General features: G+C 44.7%; 1 long non-coding RNA gene across 1 annotated transcript in view; it reads left to right on the forward strand.

Moving 5' to 3' along the window:
* The window catches only part of LOC126336582 (uncharacterized), a 184,776-nt gene extending 158,571 nt beyond the window's left edge, over nt 1–26,205 (forward strand). The window contains exon 2 of the long non-coding RNA XR_007564978.1: nt 25,273–26,205. This is a non-coding gene — a long non-coding RNA (uncharacterized LOC126336582). The remainder of the gene's footprint in view (nt 1–25,272) is intronic.
* The last annotated feature ends 1,067 nt before the right edge of the window (nt 26,206–27,272 follow it).

The following is a 27,272-nucleotide window of genomic DNA, read 5'->3' on the forward strand; positions in this document are numbered from 1 at the left end:
GAAACGAGCAGTTCGGAGTGGTGCAACACGCTACATCCTGTAGCAATCAGACGAAAGGGTTTTGGTTTGACGAAAGCCTAGAGGACGTTACTTGCCATGTGTAGTTACAATAGCGCAGCACCGAGGAATTGGTATTACCGTGTAGGGCGTTTTTCCTGATTTTGATGTGGCCATCTTCAGCTACAGAAAAGGGTAGATGCGGAAGGATATGAACACTTCCCGGGACAGTGAACAGCGTAGAAACAGTTGTCGGGATAACTATGATCGGATAGTGTATTTGATATTGATTAGGCACTTACCCGTTACACAGCATCCACTGATGGTTGCTTCAGTTTCTGGTTGTCATTACGGATAATTTGTCGTGGACTCTCCTGTGGTACTAAGACTCCAAACGATCCGAGTCGGTCAGCTGTATCTGGGGTATTCCCAGTGACTCCATTGGCGGAGAATGACCCGGCGATCGCTCGGTACAGAAATGCTCGCCAGGGACCTCGGACGGAGCTTACGTATGTCTTTCCATACGCAGGTATGTCTTTCCATACGCGGGTATGTCTTTCCATACGCAGGTATGGATGTTCGAAAGAAAGCCTGTTGTTGTGGTCTTCAGTCCTGAGACTGGATTGACGCAGCTACCCATGCTGCTCTGTCCTGTGCAAGATTCATCATCTCCCAGTACCTACTGCAGCCAACATCCTTCGGAATCTGCTTAGTGTATTCATCTCTTGGTCTCCCTCTACGATTTTTACCCTCCACGCTGCCCTCCAGTGCTAAATTGGTGATCCCTTGATGCCTCACAACATGTCCTACCAACCGATCCCTTCTTCTAGTCAAGTTGTGCACAAGCTCCTCTTCTCCCCAATTCTATTCAGTACCTCCCCATTAGTTATGTGATCTACCCATCTAATCTTCAGCATTCTTCTGTAGCACCACATTTCGAAAGCATCTATTCTCTTCTTGTCCAAACTATTTATCGTCCATGTTTCACTTCCATACATGGCTACTCTCCATACAAATACTTTCAGGAACAACTTCCTGACACTTAAATCTATACTCGATGTTAACAAATTTCTCTTCTTCAGAAACGCCTTCCTTCCCATTGCCAGTCTATATTTTATATCCTCTCTACTTCGACCATCATCAGTTATTTTGCTTTCCAAATAGCAAAACTCCTTTACTACTTTAAGTGTCATTTCGTAATCTAATTATCTCAGCATCACCCGATTTAATTAGACTACATTCCATTATCCTCGTTTTGCTTTTGTTGTTCATCTTATACCCTCCTTTCAAGACACTGTCCATTCCGTTCAACTGCTCTTCCAAGTCCTTTGCTGTCTCTGAAGAATTACAATGTCATCGGCGAACCTCAAAGTTTTTATTTCTTCTCCATGGATTTTAATACCTACTCCGAATTTTTCTTTCGTTTCCTTCACTGCTTGCTCAATATACAGGTTGAATAACATCGGGGAGGGGCTACAACCCTGTCTCACTCCGTTCCCAACCACTGCTTCCCTTTCATGTCCCTTGACTCTTATAACTGCTATCTGGTTTCTGTACAAATTGTAAATATCCTTTCGCTCCCTGTATTTTACCCCTGCCACCTTCAGAATTTGAAAGAGCGTATTCCAGTCAACATTGTCAAAAGCTTTCTCTACATCTACAAATGCTAGAAATGTAGTTTTGCCTTTCCTTAATCTAGCTTCTAAGATAAGTCGTAGGGTCAGTATTGCCTCACGTGTTCCAACCTTTCTACGGAATCCAAACTGATCTTCCCCGAGGTCGGCTTCTACCAGTTTTTCCATTCGTCTGTAAAGAATTCGCGTTAGTATTTTGCAGCCGTGGCTTTTTAAACTGATAGTTGGGTTATTTTCATATCTGTCAACACCTGTTTTCTTTGGGTTTGGAATTATTATATTCTTCTTGAAGTCTGAGGGTATTTCGCCTGTCTCATACAAGTTGCTTACCAAATGGTAGAGTTTTGCCAGGACTCTCTCTCTCTCCCAAGGCTGTCAGTAGTTCTAATGGAATGTTGTCTACTCTGGAGGCCTTGTTTCGACTTAGGTCTTTTAGTGCTGTCAAACTCTTCACGCAATATCATATCTCCCATTTAATCTTCATCTACATCCTATATTTCCATAATATTGTCAAGTACATCGCCCTTGTATAGACCCTCTGTATACTCCTGCCACCTTTCTGCTATCCCTTCTTTGCTTAGAACTGGGTTTCCATCAAAGCTCTCGATATTAATGCAAGTGGTTCTCCTTTCTATAAAGGTGTCTTTAATTTTCCTGTAGAAAGCCAGTATTTAATACTAAAATTCTTAGCATCGATATCGTGTTATTTAAGTGACCTGAAACGCACTCGGCAGAGGAAATGGAGCGTGCCCTGCGCCAACTGGCCGCGCGCGCCACCGCGCTGTCTCAGCTGGAGATGCTGCGTGGTGCGGTGCAGTGCGGCGACCTGTTGATGCGGCCCGGCCCGGCGCGTCGCGGCGACCGCGCTCTGCGGTTGGCCGGCCTGGCCTCGCGCCGACCGATCGATGGATCGACTGTTGCCGACGCCGCTACCGCCACTGCTTCCTCTTCCGGACGCCTGCATAGCACGCGTCCCTTTACGCTCGAGCAAGCTTCGCGGTGCCGCGTTTCATGCCATTTGCAAATCGCAAACTCTGCTCCACGCCTACCCGGAGACTGTAGGTTGGCGTCCTGTCACGGGAGCTATGTAAGGGGACAAATAGCTGCAAACCAGTTAATTCGCTGTCGGCGTTAAGTATTGACTCCGTTTCCGGGCCACGAGTGACCTACCTGGACCATCCGACCGCCGTGTCAACCTTAGGGGAGGGTGCGGATAAGAGGGGCGTGGTGTCAGCATACCGCTCTCCCGGTCGTTATGACTGTATTCTTGACCGAAGCAGCTAGTATTCGGTCGAGTAGCTCCTCAATTGGCATCACGAGGCTGAGTGCACCCCGAAAAATGGCAACAGCACATGGCGGCCTGGATGGTCACCCATCCAAGTGCCGACCACGCCCGACAGCGCTTAATTTCGGTGATCTCACGGGAACCGGTGTAACCAATGCCGCAAGGCCGTTGCCTGTTAAGTATTGACTACTGACGTAAATGCGGGACATCATAACCGTCAAGGAAGCCAAACATGTCACTGCGTGATTGACAACCACGCTTGTAGCGTGCACGAATTCATTACGCCTCCACACGGTTCAAGCATACGTCTAAAAGCATTAGTTCGTTTACCAGAAGTTTCGAGCTCAAGCGATGAAGCGCTGGCATTGGCAGCCTTCTTTTGCATTTCTTAAGAAAAACAGGAGAGAGAACTTCATATGTTCAGTGGTTAAAGAAACGAAAACATGAATCCCATATTAACTATTGCCGGCAGACACGCTATGGAAACGGTGTAGCACGTAATATTCAGCTCTTAGACACGACCTACATCTATAGTATAAACATCCCTACAGAATGTAATTTAACAGAAGCAAATAAAAATTCAATCGAATCAGATCACTGACATGCTTGCACAAGCATCTGTATTCACGGTACACACGATTGAACGTTTGCACAAGCTTACATAATAGGAATTCAATCAAGCACCAAGTCGCTTCTACAGTCCAGCTACTTACGTAGATTGATCCCACGCACGTTAAAGCATGGTTGGGCAAATACACTTGCGCAAACATGCTTGTCAAGCGTGCAGTTACGTGTGGGGGCTGCCTTTATACATTATCAGTGGCATCGATAACGGTCGCCAGAGGTCGTCCGATAACATTGGTCGACAGCTTGATCACAGTGCGTCAGATCTCCTTAGACAGTTTTTGGCGTTCTCGTTATTATGTCAAGGAGGTAGATTTTGAGCCTGCTTTGACGAGATGGGTGGCATGACGCCCCTGTGCTTAGGGACGAGTGCTGTATTACGGCTTTAGCTATTAAGACGACGCCCAGAGCATGCAATTGAGCTACATTCGCCTCAAAAAGTACTTGGCGAGTACCGTACTCTTTTTTTTCCCTCATTTACTATAATAACCAAACAAGAAACTTCCTGGCAGATTAAAACTGTGTGGCGGACCGAGACTCTAACTCGGGACCTTTGCCTTTAGCGGGCAAGCGCTCTACCATCTGAGCTACGCAAGCACGACTCCGCTGCAGAGTGAAAATCTCATTGTGGAACCAAACACGTTCTACGGATGTGAGACGAAAACAGGGACGTCGCGCTACAAACACAGAATGATGCTTGGTGATACTGAAAACTGGGTTGCCTTCTGCACAACAAAATAAAAATGTCAATTACCTTTAATAACTGTTGTTGAGCATGTGTGAAAGATGAACAGAAATTGCAGAATAACCGGAACTTCTTAACCACTGAAAAGTGGAAACAAATACGTTTTCAAACCACCTCACACGATGGAACCACCATTTTACTGGCATAACGCCAGTGAGAAGTAATAGTAAATTCGTATAGAGTTAACGATCACCTACCACAACCCAAAAAATATCCACTGCAGTAAATTACAGCATAACATACGCCACCCTTTCCTCTTAATTAATATTATTTTAAAGTATTTTTTTGAGGTTACGATTTACTCCTAAAATTTCCGGTAAACGTTTTGACTATCTCTAGTTTTCCACTAACCAGTGGTTTCAATCCTTAAATTTAGAGATATAGTTTGTAAATGATATTCTGAAACGACCACTTTGAAAAATTGTGAATGACTGCTGGTAAACTTGGACGTTATGTGATACAAAGACAGCTGAATAAAACTGAACGTACACACATTTCTCTTTTTACTTATTCTGATCATCACTAAAGTGACACACAATATTTTTACTGCAATCTTTCAAAAATCCCTACAAAAGAATGGTCCTGACTAGCAATAACGTATACCTTTCATGAATCACTTACCTCACAAAAATCTTCGTTACTCGAACTACTGCAATAGAGCGACCGCCAATACTGCCAGCTAAATAAAAGATTGTAACTACTGAAGGCACTGCCTATGGATAGGCATAGTAATCAAATGAAAGATTTTCATAGAGAACAAACAATGCATTTACCTTAATAGTGTTCAAAAGTATAATCTATTCATGACATTCATCTTCACAAATATCCTTTTTCTGGTGGACACACGTCCAGACAGATCGTCAGCTTATAGTAATATATATATATATATATATATATATATATATATATATATATATATATATATATATATATATATATATATCTACATCCACCACTGCTGGCGGACACACGTCCAACTGCGCAACGCTACGCGCTGTTTCCATCCTACTGCCCAACACTACACAAGAGAATATTCTAACAATGAGTCCAAGCAACCACAGACTGCACACAGCACAGTCAGTGATTTTCACACAGAGCGTTACGTGGCGTTACCAACATAAAAACCTAAACAGCCTACTTACAATTTTTCAATCCTCGGTAGCCACAAATTCCTGGTCTAAAATTAGCAGTTTCTCACAGCTCGTATCTATGTTCGGCCGACGAGAAGGGCTGTATTGCAACCGTGCATATGGCGGCGCACTGATCTGAAAACATCGGCTGTCTTCGGCGTCGACAGAATACACCGATATACGCTGTAAGCGCAGTCGTAGACGAAAGACTTTGTCTCAACCGACTATCTGTGACAAACAAGTCTACTGCAGCGCCCTGGTGTTATCTGTACAGTCTCGCCTGTCACTAGTAGTAACTTTTTTATGTTCGCCAGATAGTGTGTGGTTACGAGCTGATTCCTAGCTGGTATGAGTTTCAAACGTCCACTTTCATCTAGAGTGAAATTCACTCATGGTCTACCTCAACAAGAAAAACAGTACTGTATCAGTACGTCACGTATTACTTTCTCTGCGCTCGTATTGATGGAAGAACATTTTCCAAGTGGTGTTCTCGCCATTTGGAATCAATGCACCACCTATGTCTGAATTCCTTAGACACCCTCCTGTTCATCTAGGAAAGGCTTGAAGACAGTACAATTCGCTCCTTCAGTTCAACATGATCACTTTTTGAGGTAACGTCAGGCAGAAAATTCCAGGGTACTGGGGTCAGGCGAACTGGCCACGATCGACCTATCCATTATGGAGCGTATTGGTGCATCAGATGTCTTAATCAGTAGGAAAATACAGTAGTGACCCAGCATGCGCGTACCAAGTACACAGTGTTGTAACTCTGTGCGAGGGGAACACCCAGATGCAATCCTGGCTAGTCGCAGAAACTGGAGATACCCTCTTTCATAGTTTTCTTGGAAGAACGTGGCCAATCAGACGACTATGTAGTACCGCAACGACTATATGTGGTTCATGAATAGCGTGTGGATTTACGTCAAATAGGAGTTCCGTTAGATGAAGACTTAATCTTAAAATTTACATTAAAAATATGTTTGTACTGACTAGAACAGTATCCCATGAAGTCAGAGGCAGTTTGTAACAACATTCAAAATTGTCTCTCAAACAGTTCGATCGGGGACACATGTTTTCTAGGTTTCCTCTTGTATAATCGCATATTTTCTCTTGTACTCGTTTTCGCTGTTAAGCATACGTATGTAGATGTAGGTCTCTTTGTTTTATTTGCTTTGATTTTTACAGTCATTTGCAGTATACAAAAAATCCGTACGACGTTGACATGACCTCTATAGCAGAAAGTTTGTGACATATCGTAGAAACTTGGTAACCCATCCAAAAGTGCACACATACAGTATCATATTCGTGAAACATAAAGTTCCTTCACGGCCGCGTGTGTCTTCTGTGGAAGACACACTCTGTCAGAGTAAGATTAACGCGGTAATGCGACAATTTGAGAATTTTGACGCCTGTTGTTGCTAGGAGCGTTTTGACGCTGAAGCCTGTTGCTGCTCCCTTGCAGAAGCATGGGGTCGTCTGCTTGTTTCCGTCGTTTGTATCGAAGTATCCCACGAATAAGATCCTCTTCCTCTGCACATTCATGGTAAACGGCGTCCGTTCCTCAGAATCACAGCTCCACCAATGGACCTCTTCGTCAGTTTACTGTTGGAAGGAATAAAGGCCGGTTCACATTTGGCGGAACGGAATGGGGCGTTAGGTGAGAATATTCCAACACGCATTTCAAACGGCGGCATTCACGCAGGCCGTCAATAGAACGGAACGAGCCGCAATGGTGTGCCATGTCCGGATGGAATCCCAATTCGCTTTTATGTTGACCCCTTAGTTAGCCTGCATTAACGCGACTCTCTCGTCCAGAGCAAAGTTCCAAGCGATTGGAAAAAAGAGCGGGTGACACCTGTACACAGTAACGGTAAAAGAACCAGACCTGCAAAATTAGACTAATATCCTTAACATCGGTTTGCTGCTAAATTGTTGCGCATATTCTAAGTTCTTTGAGGCAGAGAAACTACTGTAGACGAATTAACAAGTATTTAGAAAGCATCGTCCGTGATAAATTCAGCTTACCAGTCTCTTACATCTTGCGAACGACGGATGAAGGGTAACATGCAGATTCCAAATTCCTAGATTTCCTGAAAACGTTACACACGGTGTCCCACTGTAGACTGTTACCGAAAGTCCCAGCGTACGGAATATGGGGGGCAATCAAGAAAGTATGACTTTTGAAATAAAGTTAACAATATGGGGAAACCAAATTTTGTTACATTTCGAAAGTCCCCTCTTAAGCTTTTCAAATTGAGCCACTTATCGTGCCATGGCACGTTTCAATACCGTCTCTATAGAAATCAGTCGCCTGCGATTTCAACCACTTATTTATACGGACATGCAGTTTGGCGTCTGTGTCAAAGCCTTGTGTAACGAGTTATGTCACCCTTGCAGGGAAGTGGTGGTGGTAGCTCGGTGGTGGTGGTGGTTAGTGTTTAACGGCCCGTCGACAACGAGGTCATTAGAGACGGAGCGCAAGCTCGGGTTAGGGGAGGATAGGGAAGGAAATCGGCCGTGACCTTTCAAAGGAACCATCCCGGCATTTGCCTGAAATGATTTAGGGAAATCACGGAAAACCTAAATCAGGATGGCTGGAGACGGGATTGAACCGTCGTCCTCCCGAATGCGAGTCCAGTGTGCTAACCACTGCGCCACCTCGCTCGGTGGTGGTAGCTCGGCGTCAAGTCAGAGCTGTATGGTGAATGAGCAAAGACCTTCCATCCAGAAACCCTGCAGGAGTTCTCGGGTACGACTGGCCGTGTGGACGTCGGTTTTCGCGAAAAAACTTGTGCTGTTTTACCTGACGCTTGTTATGTATCGCTCTCCTCAACTTGTTTGACATTACCTCTGAGTTAGCTGTTGTACCACGTTGAAGGAAATCAACGTGAATCCATTCCTTAGAGTCCCAAAGCAGAGGAGCCATGATCTTCTTGCTGACAGCGTTTACAAACACCCCTTTGGTTTCTTGGAAGAATTTGTGTCCCCTCGTTCCATCTACTACAATTTCACCTAAGTCTCGCATCAAGTTACGACATAATCTTTAACTTTGTTACCATTTTTCTCGTAATCCTTGAAGATCAGTGCTGAATCCAGTTTTTTTTTGTGTAGCCTTGTGTTAGGATATTGGGAACCCACTTAGCACAAAATTTCTGGCAATGAAGCTTTTGCGTGAAATTTGGGGAAAACGTTGTGAAAGTTTCGTAATCGTGAAACGACGATTTTCAGGAATATTGTTGTTGATTTTCATTACCAGCTCGTCAGTCGCAAGGCTGGGCCTACCATTGTCGTCCTCATTGTGAACATTGGCACGGCCATTTTTAAAATCAATGCACCATTCTCTCGCGAGACTGTCACACATTATTCATTTTCCATACACACCACATAGGTCACCATAAATTTAGATTCCTTTGCAGTTTTTTTGCCAACAAAAACCTAATGACAGAACGCACCTCACAAGTGGCTGGATTTTCTGTTTCTTCACACATTTTAACGTCACAGAAAGGAAATTAGCAGAGATGCAAACAACATAGTACGACCGTTGGCTACACACCGGGAGTAGGGACGTCACGGCGGCTGTATCTCTGCGCACCATCGCGGAAGACCAAAATGTGTTACTTTCTGGATAGATCTCTTAGCTTCCCAGGGACGGCCGCTGTGGACGAGGGGTTCTAGGCGCTTCAGTCCGGAACCGCGCTGCTGCTACTATCACAGGCTCGAATCCTGCTTCGGGCATGGATGTGTGTAATGTGCATAGGTCAGTTAGGTTTAAGTAGTTCGAAGTCTAGGGGACTGATGACCTCAAATGTTAAGTCCCATAGTGCCCAGAGCCATTTGAACCATCTTAGCTTCCCAGGTATGTGATTAAGTAGTGGAACACAGTACGTTGCCCTGTGCAGCGAGTGCTCATCAGTGACAATGATGCCCTCAAGAGCGCGAAAGAGATGTAAAACAGTACGGCTCTCGTTCTCCTATATGCATAAACAGCCTGACTTGTGGGGTGAGCAGCAATCTCCGACTGTTTGTCGATGACGCTGTAGTGTTTAATGGGAGAATTTTAAGAAAGCGTCACTCATCTGTAAAAGACACCGCGTACGGAAACTAGGGCGACCCGAGGCGTGCCGCTAGATTTGTTACCGACCGGTCAGATCAACACGCTGGTGTTACGGAGATGCGTGAACTCGAATTGGAGTCTAAGAATTTTGAACATGTTACAGCCCTGTCAGCAACTGTTACATTATGTAAAAAATAAGCCTAAGTTGCGAAATGTTAGTGGTCTTTTCCCAGGTTTCAGCTAGAGTAATCTAGCCTTCTTTAGAAGCATAAAATAAACTAATACATTTTTGACATACCGAATGGGAGTCCCTGGAGGAAGGACAAGGTTCTCTTCGCGAAACGCTGTTGAGAAAATTAAGATAACTGTCACTTGAGAGAGACAGGAGCAGAATGATTCCATTGGCGTCAACGTGCATTTCGTGTAAGGACCGCGAAAACAATATGAGAGAAGTTAGAGCGTCCTGTGGTGGCTTGCAGAGTTCGTATGCAGGTGTAAATGCAGTGGAACTGAGCGGCAACGTAAAGGTTTCTCATGAAGAATGTTAGGACGCAGTGGGGAGTCAGTGTGCGTTGTTAAAAAATACGCAGTTTTGTCGCTGACGTTCCTGACAGGCCAGACTGTACAGGAATCACGTGCTAGGGGCACTGCTGCAGTAGACTCACCTGCCACTGGTGGTCGATTGAGACTACAAATTCGCTGGCTTTGAGAGGCTTAATAACAGGAGAAAAGCTGCAGCTTGGTCTGCCGTCCACCCTGTTAGCCGTTCCACAGAGCTGTATGCATTTCCTTTTCTTTTATGCCTTGAAGTTCGGAATTCCGCTGCGGCCAGACGATGCGCCCCCCCCCCCCCCCCCCCCCCCCCCCAGGCAGCGCGGCTTCCGGCCTCCAAAAGCCAATAAACCAGGAAGGCCCTTCCCGCGTCAGACAGCCCCTTTCCCTCTCAGCTGCTGGATGGAAGTCGTCTCCCCACTTCCTGCGGCTACCCCACGAGGTGCTAACGCCGTAACCAGATTCCAGCAGCCGAGGAGCACGACGGTTTAACATCCTCCACTCCCCCACCCCTTCTTTCCCTACCTTATTTTTGGCCCGCGAATAAATGCGATTTTCTTGCCCTTATTTCAGCGCTAGTGTTTACCTTTTCGTCTGAACAAAACCGTAGCTGTTCTCTGCTATTCATTTACTCACGTCGGGTCGTTTTTCTCTCTTCCGATTGAGTTGCTCTGCCTCGTTGATTTTCGGCAGCCGAAAGAAAGAATTCAGAGTCTCATGACCACTGACCTTTCTCACTGTCGACAAATTACATGCATTTGTTTTTGGCCCCGTTTCCGCAGCTGCAGTTACAGAACTAACGCAGATTATACATTGTTCCTTTGCGGCTGCATTAAGTCTTATTTAGACCAAATGTGTTCGGCTTTATTTTAAAGCAACTCCTGTGAGTACTGTAACAGTGCAGCTCCTCTTACAAATGTGTTTGACAAGAACGTTAACACTTAAGGTTCCTTCAATTACTACTATTAAACATTGTTAAATTACTAACATCGCTCACGACTTTTTTCACTTCATTTATAAGGTTCTTCCACACACATTCCATTGTCGTCCACCCCAATTTCATGTCACGGAAAATATTCATGTTGTCTAGATTCACTTAAATCTTGTGTAGTTGGGTTCGATGTTGCGTTATGCAATCGTCTTTTGTTTTGACGTAAAACTGGACGGGCATGCTTGACATGACATGAGATTTTATTGAAACAAAAAAAGTGCACAAAATGACTAACAGATGGCGCTTCATGTGGCACAAAAGCGCTGATTAGCGTAACAACTGATTTAAACAAAGACGACGTTCTTTATAACAAACACTCAACATGTCGGCCGTCAAAAATCAACAGTACCTTTTGTCGAGGGACATTGCTGTGAGCGGCACTATTCAGCACGTCAGTAGTTATAGAAACTGCCGTCGTGAATCCGTAATCTTAATGCTGTAAGAAACCCATAACGAGGAACTGTCGTTTTAAAAATAATTTCCCATCGATTTGTTTATACGGGATGCCACTGACAGAGCACGAAAACTGCACAATAAAATTCCGCTCCAGAGTCACAAATATTTTCCGTTTTTCAACAAAATAATCACCTGCGTATCTCTGTTATTACAATCACACTGCTCTCAACTAGACATTGCAAGTTAACTCCTGACTGATACCGCGACCGACAACCTGTCTCTCCTCCGAGGCATCCCAACCAGCTCTCACATTTACAAACTAGACATCGAAAAATAAGCCTTAACTGATACCGTGGCGGAAAACATATCCGTCCTGCGAGGCCGCCGAACGAGCTCTATTACCAACCATTACTAACAAAGACTAAATTAACACCGACCGCAGCAGACATGTCTGTCCCCCGACGATGTCGAAACAGCTCTGAACTTCTAGCCAAATCACTTCGCCTGCCATCCAAGTTAGGTGTGATCCGAAGATGACCTAGGTGCTTCGTCTGCCTCTTCGTTTAGTAGCAGTATATTATTCTGCTAGTTATTTATACTTGCAAAATAATGGAATGATAGCACGCTATAGACAGATCCTTTAAATACGAAATGCAAGTAAATACGCTGTTTAGTTTGTCGTAATATTAATAATAGATTTATTTTGGCGTGTAACTTCCGAATGCAGCAGCCAATCGCGAAGAAGGACCACAATTTAGGCGGTCTTTCTCACTGCACCCGTACCGAACAAACCAACTGTACCTCACTGTACCTCAGACCGTATTACCTCATCTTGCCACAGCTGCTTCTCAACCGCTCTAAAAAGAGCTTCTTGTACCTGACTATGATGGCTGCAACGCCAGAAATATTAAATGCGTAAGCGGACTAAACCACTGATCCTAAAATACCGGAACCATTTAGTTTATCACACAATAGTTAGTATTCGGAAAGGAATACTGAGGGGCGGAACACCACCAGCATCCTATTGAGGTAATCGTGGAGAGAGAGAGAGAGAGAGAGAGAGAGAGAGAGAGAGAGAGAGAGGAGAGTGAGGGGGGGGGGACGCAGATATGGGGAGGAAGAGATTCACGGTCAGAGGCGAGGGAAGAAGGCCAGTGTTCACTCTGCTTGCCGGGGGGTCTCACCTGAGATGTGGAGGCGGCCCTGCTGGCGGCGATAGAGCACTGGCTGCACCCGACTGCAAACTGTTGCTCATGTCGGCACCAATGACTCCGGCCGTCTGGGTTCAGAGGTCATCCTCAGTTCGTACAGGCGGTTGGCGGAGTTGGTGAAGGCGGAAAGCCTCGTTCGCGGGGTGGAATCTGAGCTAACTATTTGTAGTATCGTTCCCGGAACCGATCGCGGTCCTCTGGTTTGGAGCCGAGTGGAAGCCTTAAACCAGAGGCTCAAACGTTTCTGCGGAGATCTGGGTGCAAATTTCTCGACCTCCGCTATCGGGTGGAGAAATGTAGGGTCCCCCTGAATAGGTCAGGCGTGCACTACACACAGGAACCGGCTACAAGGGTAGCGGTGTACGTGTGGAGTGCACATGGTTTTTTTTTAGGTTAAAGAATTCCTTCCCTAGTGCCGGTAAGATACATCCTGAGACGCGGTAAGGTAGGAGTAGGCAAAATGCAACAGGGAATAACAATATTAGTGTGCTAATAGTAAACTGCAGGAGCGTCTATAGAAAGGTCCCAGAACTGCTCTCATTAATAAACGGTCACAATGCCCACATCGTACTAGGGACAGAAAGTTGTCTGAAACCAGATGTAAATAGTTACGGAATGTATACCGCAGACACAGGCTGGACAGTGAAGGGGGGGAGGGGGGGGAGGCCTGTTTATAGCATTAAGAAGTGAAATAGTATCGAAGAAAATTGACGGAGATCCGAAATCTGAAATAATTTGGGTGAAGGTCACGGTTAAAGCAGGCTCAGACTTGGTAATTGGATGTCTCTATAGGCCTCCGGGCTCAGCAGCTGTTGTGGCTGAGCACCTGAAGAATAATTTGGAAAATATTTCGAGTAGATTTCCCCACCATGTTATAGTTCTGGGTGGAGATTTTAATTTGCCGTATATAGACTGGGAGACTCAAACGTTGATAATGGGTGGCAGGGACAAAGAATCCAGTGAAAGTTAAGTACTTTATCTGAAAACTACCTTGAGCAGCTAAATAGAGAACCGACTCGTGGCGATAACATATTAGAACTTCTGGTGACAAACAGACCCGAACTATTCGAAACAGTTAACGCAGAACAAAGAATCAGCGATCATGAAGCGGTTACTGCATCGATGATTTCAGCCGTAAATAGAAATACTAAAAAAGGTAGAAAGATTTTGCAGTTTAGCAAAAGTGACAAAAAGCAGGTTTCAGAGTACCTAACGGCTCAACACACAAGTTTTATCTCAAGTACAGATAGTATTGAGGATCAGTGGACAAAGTTCAAAATCATCGTACAATATGCGTTAGATTAGTATGTGCCAAGCAAGATCGTGAGAGATGGAAAAGAGCCACCGTGGTACAACAACCGAGTTATAAAACTGCTGCGGAAGCAAAGGGAACTTTACAGCAAACATAAACATAGCCAAAGCCTCGCAGACAAACAAAAATTAAGCGAAGCAAAATGTAGTGTGAGGGGGGGCTATGCGAGAGGCGTTCAATGAATTCGAAAGTAGAGTTCTATGTTCTGACTTGGCAGAAACTCCTAAGAAATTTTGGTCTTATGTCAAAGCGGTAGATGGATATAAACAATGTCCAGACACTCTGTGACCAAAATGGTACTGAAACAGAGGATGACAGACTAAAGGCCGAAATACTAAATGTCTTTTTCGAAAGCTGTTTCACAGAGGAAGACTACACTGTAGTTCCTTCTCTAGATTGTCGCACAGATGACAAAATGGTAGATATAGAAATAGACGACAGAGGGATAAAGAAACAAAATTCCTCAAAAGAGGAAAGGCCGCTGGACCTGATGGGATACCAGTTCGATTTTACACAGAGTACGCGAGGGAACTTGCCCCCTTCTTGCAGCGGTGTACTGTAAGTCTCTAGAAGAGCGTAGTGTTCCAAAGGATTGGAAAAGGGCACAGGTCATCCCCGTTTTCAAGAAGGGACGTCGGACAAATGTTCAGAACTATAGACCTATATCTCTAACGTCGATCAGTTGTAGAATTCTGGAACACGTATTATTTTAGAGTATAATGACTTTTCTGGAGACTAGAAATCTACTCTGTAGGAATCATCATGGGTTTCGAGAAACACGATCAAGTGAAACCCAGCTCGCGCTATTCGTCCACGAGACTCAGAGGGCCTTAGACACGGGTTCACAGGTAGATGCCGTGTTTCTTGACTTCCGCAAGGCGTTCGATACAGTTCCCCACAGTCGTTTAATGAATAAAGTAAGAGCATATGGACTCTCAGACCAATTGTGTGATTGGATTGAAGAGTTCCTAGATAACAGACTCAACATGTCACTCTCAATGGAGAGAAGTCTTCCGAAGTAAGAGTGATTTCACGTGTACCACAGGGGAGTGTCATAGGACCGGACCGTTGCTATTCACAATATACATAAATGACCTTGTGGATGACATCGGAAGTTCACTGAGGCTTTTTGCGGATGATTCTGTGGTATATCGAGAGGTTGTAACAATGGAAAATTGTGCTGAAATGCAGGAGGATCTGCAACGAATTGACGCAAGGTGCAGGGAATGGCAATTGAATCTCAATGTAGACGAGTGTAATGTGCTGCGAATACACAGAAAGAAAGATACCTTATCATTTAGATACAATATAGCAGATCAGCAACTGGAAGCAGTTAATTCCATAAATTATCTGGGAGGACGCATTAGGAGTGATTTAAAATGGAATGATCATATGAAGTTGATCGTCGGTAAAGCAGATGCCAGGCTGAGATTGATTGGAAGAAACCTAAGGAAATGCAATCCGAAAACAAAGGAAGTAGGTTACTGTACGCTTGTTCGCCCACTGCTTGAATACTGCTTAGCAGTGTGGGGTCCGTACCAGATAGGGTTGATAGAAGAGATAGAAAGGATCCAACGAAGAGCAGAGCTCTTCGTTACACGATCATTTAGAAATCGCGAAAGCGTTACGAAGATGATGGATAAACTCCAGTGGAAGACTGCGAGAGAGACGCTCAGTAGCTCGATAGCTTGTTGAAGTTTCGAGAACATATGTTCACCGACGAGTCAAGCAGTATATTGCTCCCTCCTACGTATGTCACGAAGAGACCATGAGGATAAAATCAGAGAGATTAGAGCCTACACAGAGGCATACCGACAATCCTTCTTTCACGAACAATACGAGACTGGAATAGCAGGGAGAACCAATAGAGGTACTCAAGGTACTCTCCGCCACACACCGTCAGGTGGCTTGCAGAGGATGGATGTAGATGTAGAAAGAGGAAATGGCTAGACAGAGAGAGGAGGAGATGATGGATTCAGAGGGGGAGGAGAAAATGGACCGAGGAGGAGATAAAAGGAGAGAGAGGGGAGGGGGCAGGATGAGATGAACGGAGTGGATGCTGGTTGAGGTGGATGTTGAGAGGGAAAGGAAGAGATGGACTAAGAGAATTGGAATGAACACATACCCTGGCAACGCCGAGCACTCTAGTGCGTAATAAGACGCTAGCGAGGAGTACTCTTCATGCCAGTTGGACGTTTGTTGGATGCCGTCTCCAGCGGCGTATGAAAGCAGTCGCCCTTTGCGGCATGTTAGTTCTCGGTCGGCAGCGGACAAGTTTGTACAGCTCGGAGAGGGAGGGCATCGCTGTCCGCCAGCTGGGCAAAGTGTCCGCGCCTGCCTGCCTGGCGCTGGTTCGGCCATATCGCCGCTGCCGCCCCCCCCCCCCCCCCCCCCGCCCCCCCAGAGGACTAGAATAGCAGAGCGGTTGCCGGCTCACTTATCTCTCCACCCACCTCCCGCTGCGAAACGGCCGACGGGCTTCGCTGCTCTGCCTGCCGGCTGACACTTCCGCGTTTGTTTTCACTACTCCCGCCCAAATGAAACGAAACGAGATACGCGGGTACGTTGTCAGCACTGCAATTTCCTGTATAGAGTCGGTCCAAAATTACATGTGTAGGATTGGCACATCAGCCGAAACACGTGGTAGCGCGAAGCAAAAATGCCACTTACGGCCCTTCTACACGAGCGACTTTCTGGTCAAAATCGACTTTCCGATGTGCGTGCGCCTTTCGTGCCTACGTGTAAATCAGCAACCAACCGCGACGGAAGTGTGTGTATGACGTCAATGATCTATGGATGGCACCGAGTCTGGAGCTCTAAACTTCAGAGTATGCTGCACACAGCGCATCCGCGGAGGAGACGAGGGACTGAAGCGGCGTTCGCTAACATTGCCAGTTATAACCTATTGTGGTCGATATCACTGATATTACAGAAATGCATTTCGTGTCGTACTGTTGTGACCGTAGGAAAATTTTAACTTTTATCCTTGCTTTTGTGACCATAAGTGTCCAGGCTCCACAGGCAAACAGCCAGCCGACATTAAGAAATAGTCCACCAGGACATAGGGACAAGATGAGCGGCGGAGGCTGCCGAGTATGGCTTGGTCAAATAACTTAGTGTGTGACTTCCTGTCAGAGGAAGCAGCATGAATCAGCCTTGCGCAATGGAAGATTCAAACACCAGGGCGATAATACTGTAAGTGTATCAGTCACATGTGGAAAAGGCTCGTTTGCAATCAAATTAAGTTGTGTGCAGCTAGAAACGAATATGTCGTGTGGAACCGAAGGTATTCTTGCGCAAGCCGACTAATTAGAAACGATAGTGTCGTGTGGAACCGTAGGCATTCTTGTGCAATCTGATCACTTAGGAATGAGTCGTGTGAAACAAATTAACCTGTGTGCACCCAAGTCCATGATAAACTAAATAAAAGGCCAGGCAGCTAAATAGCTAGAAGCAGAGATTCAGATGCAGATTCAGAGCCAGTGCCAACAGTTCGGAGATTCCGCAGCGAGACGCCAGTGGGGCCGTGTAGACCCATAGCAGCCGCTACAGCTGATACCGACTTCAGCTACGAGAGGACGGTGATAGACTCTGGTGGACACTCAAGAATTGCAGGTCAAGCAGGATTTTTAGAGTTTCATTGGAATAGTGTTGAACACAGGCTGTCAGTCTTTGTCTCAATTACTTAGAGAGATTTCAGTGCTAACCAAGAACAAGTGATTGCTTTGTATTTGTTTCTTATATGTACCGGAAATTAGCTTTGAAGTAGCAAGTCCGAATAAATAGACTAGAAATTATTAAGGGATTTATGGTCCAACACCTCACATAAGTACACTCCTGGAAATTGAAATAAGAACACCGTGAATTCATTGTCCCAGGAAGGGGAAACTTTATTGACACATTCCTGGGGTCAGATACATCACATGATCACACTGACAGAACCACAGGCACAAGACACAGGCAACAGAGCATGCACAATGTCGGCGCTAGTACAGTGTATATCCACCTTTAGCAGCAATGCAGGCTGCTATTCTCTCATGGAGACGATTGTAGAGATGCTGGATGTAGTCCTGTGGAACGGCTTGCCATGCCATTTCCACCTGGCGCCTCAGTTGGACCAGTGTTCGTGCTGGACGTGCAGACCGCGTGAGACGACGCTTCATCCAGTCCCAAACATGCTCAATCGGGGACAGATCCGGAGATCTTGCTGGCCAGGGTAATTGACTTACACCTTCTAGAGCACGTTGGGTGGCACGGGATACATGCGGACGTGCATTGTCCTGTTGGAACAGCAAGTTCCCTTGCCGGTCTAGGAATGGTAGAACGATGGGTTCGATGACGGTTTGGATGTACCGTGCACTATTCAGTGTCCCCTCGACGATCACCAGAGGTGTACGGCCAGTGTAGGAGATCGCTCCCCACACCATGATGCCGGGTGTTAGCCGTGTGTGCCTCGGTCGTATGCAGTCCTGATTGTGGCGCTCACCTGCACGGCGCCAAACACGCATACGACCATCATTGGCACCAAGGCAGAAGCGACTCTCATCGCTGAAGACGACACGTCTCCATTCGTCCCTCCATTCACGCCTGTCGCGACACCACTGGAGGCGGGCTGCACGATGTTGGGGCGTGAGCGGAAGACGGCCTAACGGTGTGCGGGACCGTAGCCCAGCTTCATGGAGACGGTTGCGAATGGTCCTCGCCGATACCCCAGGAGCAACAGTGTCCCTAATTTGTTGGGAAGTGGCGGTGCGGTCCCCTACGGCACTGCGTAGGATCCTACGGTCTTGGCGTGCATCCGTGCGTCGCTGCGGTCCGGTCCCAGGTCGACGGGCACGTGCACCTTCCGCCGACCACTGGCGACAACACCGATGTACTGTGGAGACCTCACGCCCTACGTGTTGAGCAATTGGGCGGTACGTCCACCCGGCCTCCCGCATGCTCAAAGTACGTCAACTGCACATACGGTTCACGTCCACGCTGTCGGGGCATGCTACCAGTGTTAAAGACTGCGATGGAGCTCCGTATGCCACGGCAAACTGGCTGACAATGACGGCGGCGGTGCACAAATGCTGCGCAGCTAGCGCCATTCGACGGCCAACACCGCGGTTCCTGGTGTGTCCGCTATGCCGTGCGTGTGATCATTGCTTGTACAGCCCTCTCGCAGTGTCCGGAGCAAGTATGGTGGGTCTGACACACCGGTGTCAATGTGTTCTTTTTTCCATTTCCAGGAGTGTATATGTGAGAATAAACTTGACAGAAACTAACCAATCTTTTCTGCCTATTTCAATTCTGTAACATATTTTCAGGAAACTTATTTGCTTCAAACCAAGAAGATTCTCTCCCTCTCACCTCCGATATAAAGGTTGACAGCAATTTATAACTAACCCATTGTCGTTAACGTCCTGATTGCGCTTCATATTTCGCACTTACTTCATTCTGGTATAGTGAGGCTGTGCCGGGACGCGACAGTATTAATCTTTATTCTGTTTGCTTTGTTTCCGTGGCAGATGGAAAATTTACACAATGTCATTGCCTTTTTTCCTATGACTGTTCTTCTACAAGGGGAGACGAAATACCTGAAAGCAAGCCAATAAGAACGTAAATAGATAAATTGCGTTCTACATATTAACCTATGTTTCTGCAAGTATTATTTTCCTGCGCAAATAAATGTATATTTTCTGGAGTGTTCACTTCACAGGAGTGTAACCGATACACGACACGGCTTTTCACGACTACCTAAGCTACGAATTGTGCTTCAGTAATCAATAAACTATTGTCACTGTTTGACTCTACATTTTGTTACTACATTCTGATTTCTCCTTAAAAACAATAGTTCTTCATAAACCCACTTTCATACCTCAGATGCCAAACAGCATGGCAAAATTTTGCTGACCACGGGCTCCCATGAGTGCATGATAACGATAGAATATTGACTATGTTCCGGAAACTGTCGTAAAAGTCACATATCATTTTATTCTCATTCACATAAACGTCTTGTTTTGGAATATACGTTTCGGAATATGAGTTAGGAATGGAGTGTAGTACCACATTGTACAATACATCTATAGAAACACCCGAAAAACTTCTTATTTTTTCTGTGTTCCGTTGTTCCTTAGTTGCTTCAAAATTCATGGAGGTACGTTCCGTCTTCGCAACTAGTTGAAGGCAGTTTGTTTATTGACGTACGCGTTTCGCTTCTTTTATTTGTGAAGCACGAAGGGAGTAAGCTGCCTTAAATTAGTTGCATACACGAAACACACCTCCACAAACCTGAAAAATTATTTAAGAGTCTCAAAGAATTAGATGCATAGAACGTGGTTGTAGCTCGCTCCTAGAGATCCACATGCTGAAGTAACCTACTTCACTATATGATACATCAACGATTTGGTCCATAAAAATAAAATTTAAAAAACCGCCTTTTCGAGAGCGTGTGGCGAGTGCAGCTATAGAAGTTCGTTGTAGTTTATAACACGCATCTTATGAATCAAAATGTTTCATATATGGTGGTGCAGTCTGAAAATATTGTGGCTGCAACCTTTCGTCTCTGTCTGATGCTGTTAAGGATTCGATCACAGATAAATACTTGCGACAAGCTAGAGGAGTATAAAGACGATTGTGGCTAGTTTCATTTGCAGTAATTTACGTTGTGCTCTTAAATTTTTCTGACCACACTCTCCGAAATCGCTACGTATTCCGAAAAAAATGGCGAATTATTTGTGACAGGAAGTAGTATAAATGTCACTGTCAGTTGTTTCACATACAGTAATTTCATCTTCCATTTCTTAAACATATGGAAGTCATGAAATCGGAGATACTCGTTACTGAGAAAGCGCCTTCTTTCGTGTAAATTACAACAAATATTTCAGAAGACAAAAATATTTTTGAATCCTGCAGTATATTTACCTACGCCCTTCGCCATGGCAGTTCGTCGCCTTACCAACTACGCAACAACAACTCGCACGCGATTGGTGCATTATTTTATATAACTGCATTCGATAGAGACGTAGGCTGTCTTAGTTGCCGAATGAAGCGGGCGTAAGCCGTAAATGCATGTAATTGTGGAAGATTTCCTGTATCAGACTTCAAAAAAATTCCTTCGCATTGTTACTTAAGTTTTAAACGCGTTTCGACAGTTCATAAGTAAACCATTTGCAGAAAAGAGTACACGAAGTCACTAGTAATTTCAGCTAACACTTATGTAATATACATAAGCAGGGCCGATGTCTTGTTATTTAATGATCTTTAAACTCTTAATTGCATAAAAATAACAGGTACTTCGAGAGAATATTGACTGAAAACTTTTTTTCTTTTTTTTCTGGATGTTTTAATCATTCACAGTAACAACCTAACATAACCATATTTCTAACAAAGGAAAAGTCTATTATGAACTCGCTTCACAACTGGGCGTGTCCTGTGGTGATTAGTTACACAGTATCTTAATCCAAAGCTAAAACTGCTCAATATGTTTAAAATACAAATTATAAGTGTAAATAACCCACAGCTAAACGAACGGCATGGCCATACCGAAATCCAAACCTCTCGGCACAGTTGTATAAAAATCGGCGGGAGGACCGTTCTGTAACAGGTCTCAGAAGCTTTCTGGATAGTAAATTCGGATAAACAACCGAAAATGGCGTCACTACCGAGACAAACCTACTTCACCGATCAGTATGAACGATATAGAATAGGGCCCCAGCAGAAGACCAGAGTTGGGGGCCAGTAAGGAGTAACGGTGGAGAAGTTGGTTGCACTGCTTCAGATCATGCACACACATTCCACCGTTCTTCAGTACTTTACGTAAATAGTCAGCTCTATGTGTGAGACTACATCTGAACGTTTAGCGTACCCCTGGGCTACTAACAAGATCCGAGCCCAGTGAACGGACTGCGCCCCATAGGATCACGTGAAACTTTAAGAAAAAAGTCGCACAACGGAAACCAATGAACATAGGAATTTAAAAAGGGATGGCTGAATCAGACATCAAAATATATGGATGCCACAGCTCCCACTCACCACTTCGTGCTCATCAACATCATTTGACGGTTCGCCATATCCTGACCGAATACACTTTTCCTTAACCACTTACGTTCTGATGTATGTTTGCCGTCTGAGTTATCGGCCGTTTAAGCGAACGACGCGCTGGCTGTTGACCGCGTTTTACTTTTTATCCGTCATAGCAATATGGCGAAGTACATCTAATCTTTAGCTCAGGAACTCCTTTTTCCCTGCGGCGTATTTTATAGACCTTTCTCGAAGAGGGATCCGTTGTTTATAGCTGTCCTTTCTTCTGTGGATTGGGCTTAGCGTGTAATCGCTTTTAACTCCTTTTCCGTCCTAGAGTTAAAAGGTTCAGACATAGGCGCGTATGACCTTAGTTGTTTTTTGCGCCCTAAAACTAAACAAAGCAAACCACAGCTCCTACAGATACAATGAGAGGGTTTTCATTAAGCTTCGAAATGAACAAAAAGGTAACTATAACATTGATTATTACTAAAATTGATTTCAGTCATTAAATATATCAAACAATTAATAATGAAGTGCACAAAGATAAAATGAATTACAAATGGAACACGGTGAAACTGTGATACAAATTAGTGGAATTGAAAAGCCCCCAGTGATGGCAGAATTTGTCAACAGACTGAAGAAAAAGTCTAGAAAAGTACACGTATGCCCCAACACCCTTGCCGAAGCACACGAGTTCAACTAGCAAATTTTATGAATTAATTTTAGAAAACCATGACTCGAACTTGCAGCAAACTGCTATGCAGTGCCCTCGTCACGACCCTTGCAAATGCGGCTTGATCTTACCATTGTTCCAAGACTCAGTTGTGGAGGACGACTGCAGTTACAGCTGAAAGTTAGTTCAGCCCTGACGTCCATGATCAGCTTTAGGACGACATCCTCTCTCTTTGCAACTCTAAGATGAAATCATCTCTCCCTCATATAGTCCAATATGAAGTGTCCGTCTGATCTACTCAAAATTCATGCTACCTCTGCTAGCATCAGATTCTTTTCAGCCATTTTCTGCAGTCCTTGAGAGGTCCAGCCAGTGAAACATTTGTAAAAACAACAATTTCGCTTCTCACAAATGTGCCGTGATTAACCAGGACTGCTCGTTTCTGTCTGAGATCAGGAAAGCAGGACTTCCCACCATGATTGTGGTTGCATGCTTCAGCCAGTGACAGGTGCTGCAAAAACGCGCTTGAGACTTCCTCACCGCTACCAAAATAATTTTGCTAACTAATGCGGGGCTGCCTTCCAAAACTTCGGCCACTCCGATGAGTTCAGCAGATTCTCAGCCTGAGTCCATAGTGTTTCTCATCCCCTTGCAGTTTTGTATCTTTTTCGAAAACATTTTTTTCTCTATATACCTCACAGTGGAAGTTCAGTTTGGAGAAAATCGCCATCGCGGCTCTGTCAGGCTTCTGTTTGCACTTGGGACAACGTTCTTCTGAACGCCCATCCGCTGAGAATACGTGACTTAGAACCTGCCCCTTTCAGCTAAGACCATTTTTACGAAATGTTAAGACTGCGCTCCTCACTTTCTAACAGTCTGCCAGTGGGCTCAACTTCCTGAGAAACACAGCATGTGTCTTTCAACGTAACAAGATGACATCAAGAATCCCTTAGTTTTGCAATCACTGGTGTTCTCTTCATTAACATGCGAGGTGCCGAGGTGCAGTAGAGTTCGTACCTCTTTAATTCAGACGAATTTTGCATGAGAAAGAGACATGAACACGACCCCCTCCTTATCTAACAGATAATTAATTACGCACACAACGGTAACGGAAGGAAATGATGGTAGACCCTGCTAGTTCATAAATTACAGAGTGCACACTAACAATTTAATAAAAATCGTAATCTACTAAAAAAAGAGAACTTTATTATAATAAACAGGAAATCGGATTCTGCCTATATCTACCAAATGAAATGCGGATTAAATATCACAGAGAGTTATTATACATCAGAACATAAATGTACATGATAGTCTACACACACAGTAGGTTAAAGGATAGGGTGTATTGAACTATAAGAACTAGAGTTGGCTCGAGAACAAGGGGCGCCTACTCTCTGTGATGCAATAGATTGACGGTAATGACTGGAGGTCCTAATGAATCAAATATTAATCTTCGGACTATATAGCAGTATCGCAATTAGTAGTGAGAGCTTAAATGGGATCACAGGGAGAAACAAGCAAGGTGGACTTGTAGCAAAGCGAGCGTGCGTGCTGCTGAGGCATTAAGTATAAAACTGATAAGGTCCCACAATGCCGGAGCTGCAAAATGCTGTACCAGTACTGAAATCTGCAGCACGTCGTCGGTACGCAGCGTCCTGATGATATAGGCGCCGACTTCTGCCGTGCAGCAACTCTTTGTCAACCCCTGGCCGCGAAGGCTGTCCGAGAATTCTTCCCAAAAAGGACGATCAAGTCGAATGACCGTCCGACTCTGACGAAGATCAGATCCCCCCCGATTTGCTGACCGCGCTACGCAAGAGCGAAACCAACATTGCTCTACCCCCTACTCTCCGCGAAAACTGCGATCAGCATTCGGTTCTGTTTCCAAAATTCCCCCACACATCATTCGCTCCAATAGCGACCTTTCCCTCCAATTTCGAGCAGGGCTTTGACGTCAACTAGCTTCAGCTTAAGTTGACCAATCATGCCTCTGCTACTCAGCTGAGGGCACTGAACTTGCCTATTGACCAGCTACGAAAACAACCTTCCTAGACCACCGGCCATCCGGCGCCAGACAGTCGCACCCAGCAGGGCATGATCCACAAGTATTCCCAGAATCAAGAGGACAATGCAGCATGTCGGTGCCAGGAATCTTCGTTCCGGACGCGCCGGAACTGCGGCGACTCTCAGACGTCTAGCAGGTCGTTTCACCCTGCATACAATAAGCGAAACTCGACCAACGTCAATCGTTCCACCAGGTGCTTAAGCCTATTCTACGAACCCCTCAGAATTCAGGGAAGTGCAGCCCCCAACCGGAAATGCCGTGAGCAGCGTCTTCCAATGCTTGCCTCGCACACGCCACCCAGGGAAGTAACCCAACGTGTATAGGAATCAAGTGAAAAGTACTTTTTGAGCTCTCGGTGCGAACGCTCTATTCGGTCTGTTACTACCGTGCAAAGACATAGAACATAAATAAAACTGATGAAATTGAGAGGCGACATGCGAAAGAGGGCATGGAACCTCTCAAACTTTCACATTTCCATGTGTCTTTAATAAATTGAATTTCGATAGTTTGTTTTAGATAGAGGGCAAGTAATTAGGTTACAGAGCAGTTCTGGAAAAACTGTCCCGTAACACTTGATCGCTGTAATCGCGTTCCAGGTCGCTTGCAGCACGTTGTGATCGGAGTGGGCGTGTGGGAGCCAGGCTACGGGCTCCCGATACAGCTGTGCGGACGCAGTCACCACGCGCTTCTGGACCCGAGCCTTCGACCCTGCAGCGGCATCCACAGGCTCGGCGCCGTGCGCGCCGACACAGTGGAATCCTTTTCTCACGCCTTCTTCTGTAATCTTCAATGACAAGTCTTCTAACATCACTATTCCGATCGTTTTGGAAGGCGATCACCTCGTCCAGAAATCTGTTCAATGAGCCTGAACCTTGTTCTTTGAAATTTCGTGGACTTCCGACAGAATTTCTGTTTTTGTTGTGGTGCGAACGCCAGACACACCCGATTAGCCACTCAAAACTCTCGTTATGACTGCTCATCTTTTGCCCACGCTGCATCGCCTCTCACATGTATACCTTGGAGCCACAACGTAATTTTTCTTCTACAAACGACCATTCCATTTTGTAATACAGTGTATTACGGACTTTGAACGATAGGTAGCCGCAGATATGCACTATTAATTCATTTTCACTCACACAAGCTACACTTTCGTGATATCAAGTAGTGTCTACCTGTGTCGGAATGTTTTTTTAATTGTTAAAAATCCTTCGAAATATGTAAATACATCGTCCGTGTAAGATGATAAATTTTATCCACGTAAATATAACTACTGTATGAAGAAAAGCAACCTACCCACAATTAAGGTTTTTGACATATTTTTGTTCTGTGAGTTCTTTGTTACGAAATACACGAAAGTTGAGTAATTGACGTGTTACATTAATAGTAAAATGAGCAGTACGAATAAATTTATACCGGGATCATAAGTGGAATTACCAAGAGGTAAAAAAAACCAGTCTGTAGACAAAAGCGGTGGTATATGTACTGTTACAAACTGCTGTATTTGTTGATTAATAAATGCATAAAATGTATTTGTATATTGATTTTTCAGCCATCACGTAAAACTTTTTAGATAGCGTATTCTCCATTGACTAAATTATTTGTTTGCGCTATTGCGACCTTACTGCCCTTATCAAATGGTATGCTGCAAAATATAAAAGATAAATAACATTGTGTACATATAAAATGGTACTAACATCACGCTTTATATGTGGATGTTACTTTACTAAAATGGAAAAAGTAACATTACTTACACTGTAATTACACATGCCAAATCTAAAACACGTCAGGCATATGTATGTGTCATCGTGTTATAGGTAGAGCCTTTTTATTTTATAATAATTTGCATTACATGGGGCTACTAAAATTCAGTGTACGTCTTTTCACCAAACAGCTCGGCCATATTTAAAGAAACGATAACGAAACACACTGCAAGAATACTTTAGCACTGAACCGGCGTGGGGCTACATACATAGTGAAAGTATTACATATACCGTTCCTGATGTTAATATGTTTAACGAACACACCACAAAATCACTATGCTTGCACGCTGTTTACATGACAACGCAGACAGTCGGCGGGAAACACTTTCACAGCTCGTATTTTTTTGCTCTCGCCAGAGTATACATTCCATAGAAAACATCTATGAGAATCTTAATAAGAGTTTCACATTCATTAACAAAATCCAGCGTTCTGTGTTAAGATACGGTGACATAGCATACAGGATGCGGTATGAAATTTATTACGGTATGGCGTAATGATAGTTACTTTTAGTCTTTTAGGGAAGATAACTAACCTAAGATGATCATAAGAATACGGCCATCAGGCCAAATTGCAACAATGCCAGGCAGTAATTCATACTGTAAACGGCGGCTATGTTTCACATATTCATCATTCAGCGTAGATGTTGTGGGGGTGATTCCTGTCGAGTATTAAAAACGTTAACAATTGATGAGCTGGGAGTAATAAAACATTCTGGTAATTCCTCACACGTTTAATGGAGATCACCAAAATTTTCATTGACTTCTGCTAAAATGTACTGTTTGTAGTACCGGTTAATGAATTGGGAAAACATACGCTTACTGTCGCATTTTTAGGA

The sequence above is a fragment of the Schistocerca gregaria genome, chromosome 2 (assembly GCF_023897955.1).
Source record: "Schistocerca gregaria isolate iqSchGreg1 chromosome 2, iqSchGreg1.2, whole genome shotgun sequence".
Taxonomy (NCBI): Eukaryota; Metazoa; Arthropoda; class Insecta; order Orthoptera; family Acrididae; genus Schistocerca; species Schistocerca gregaria.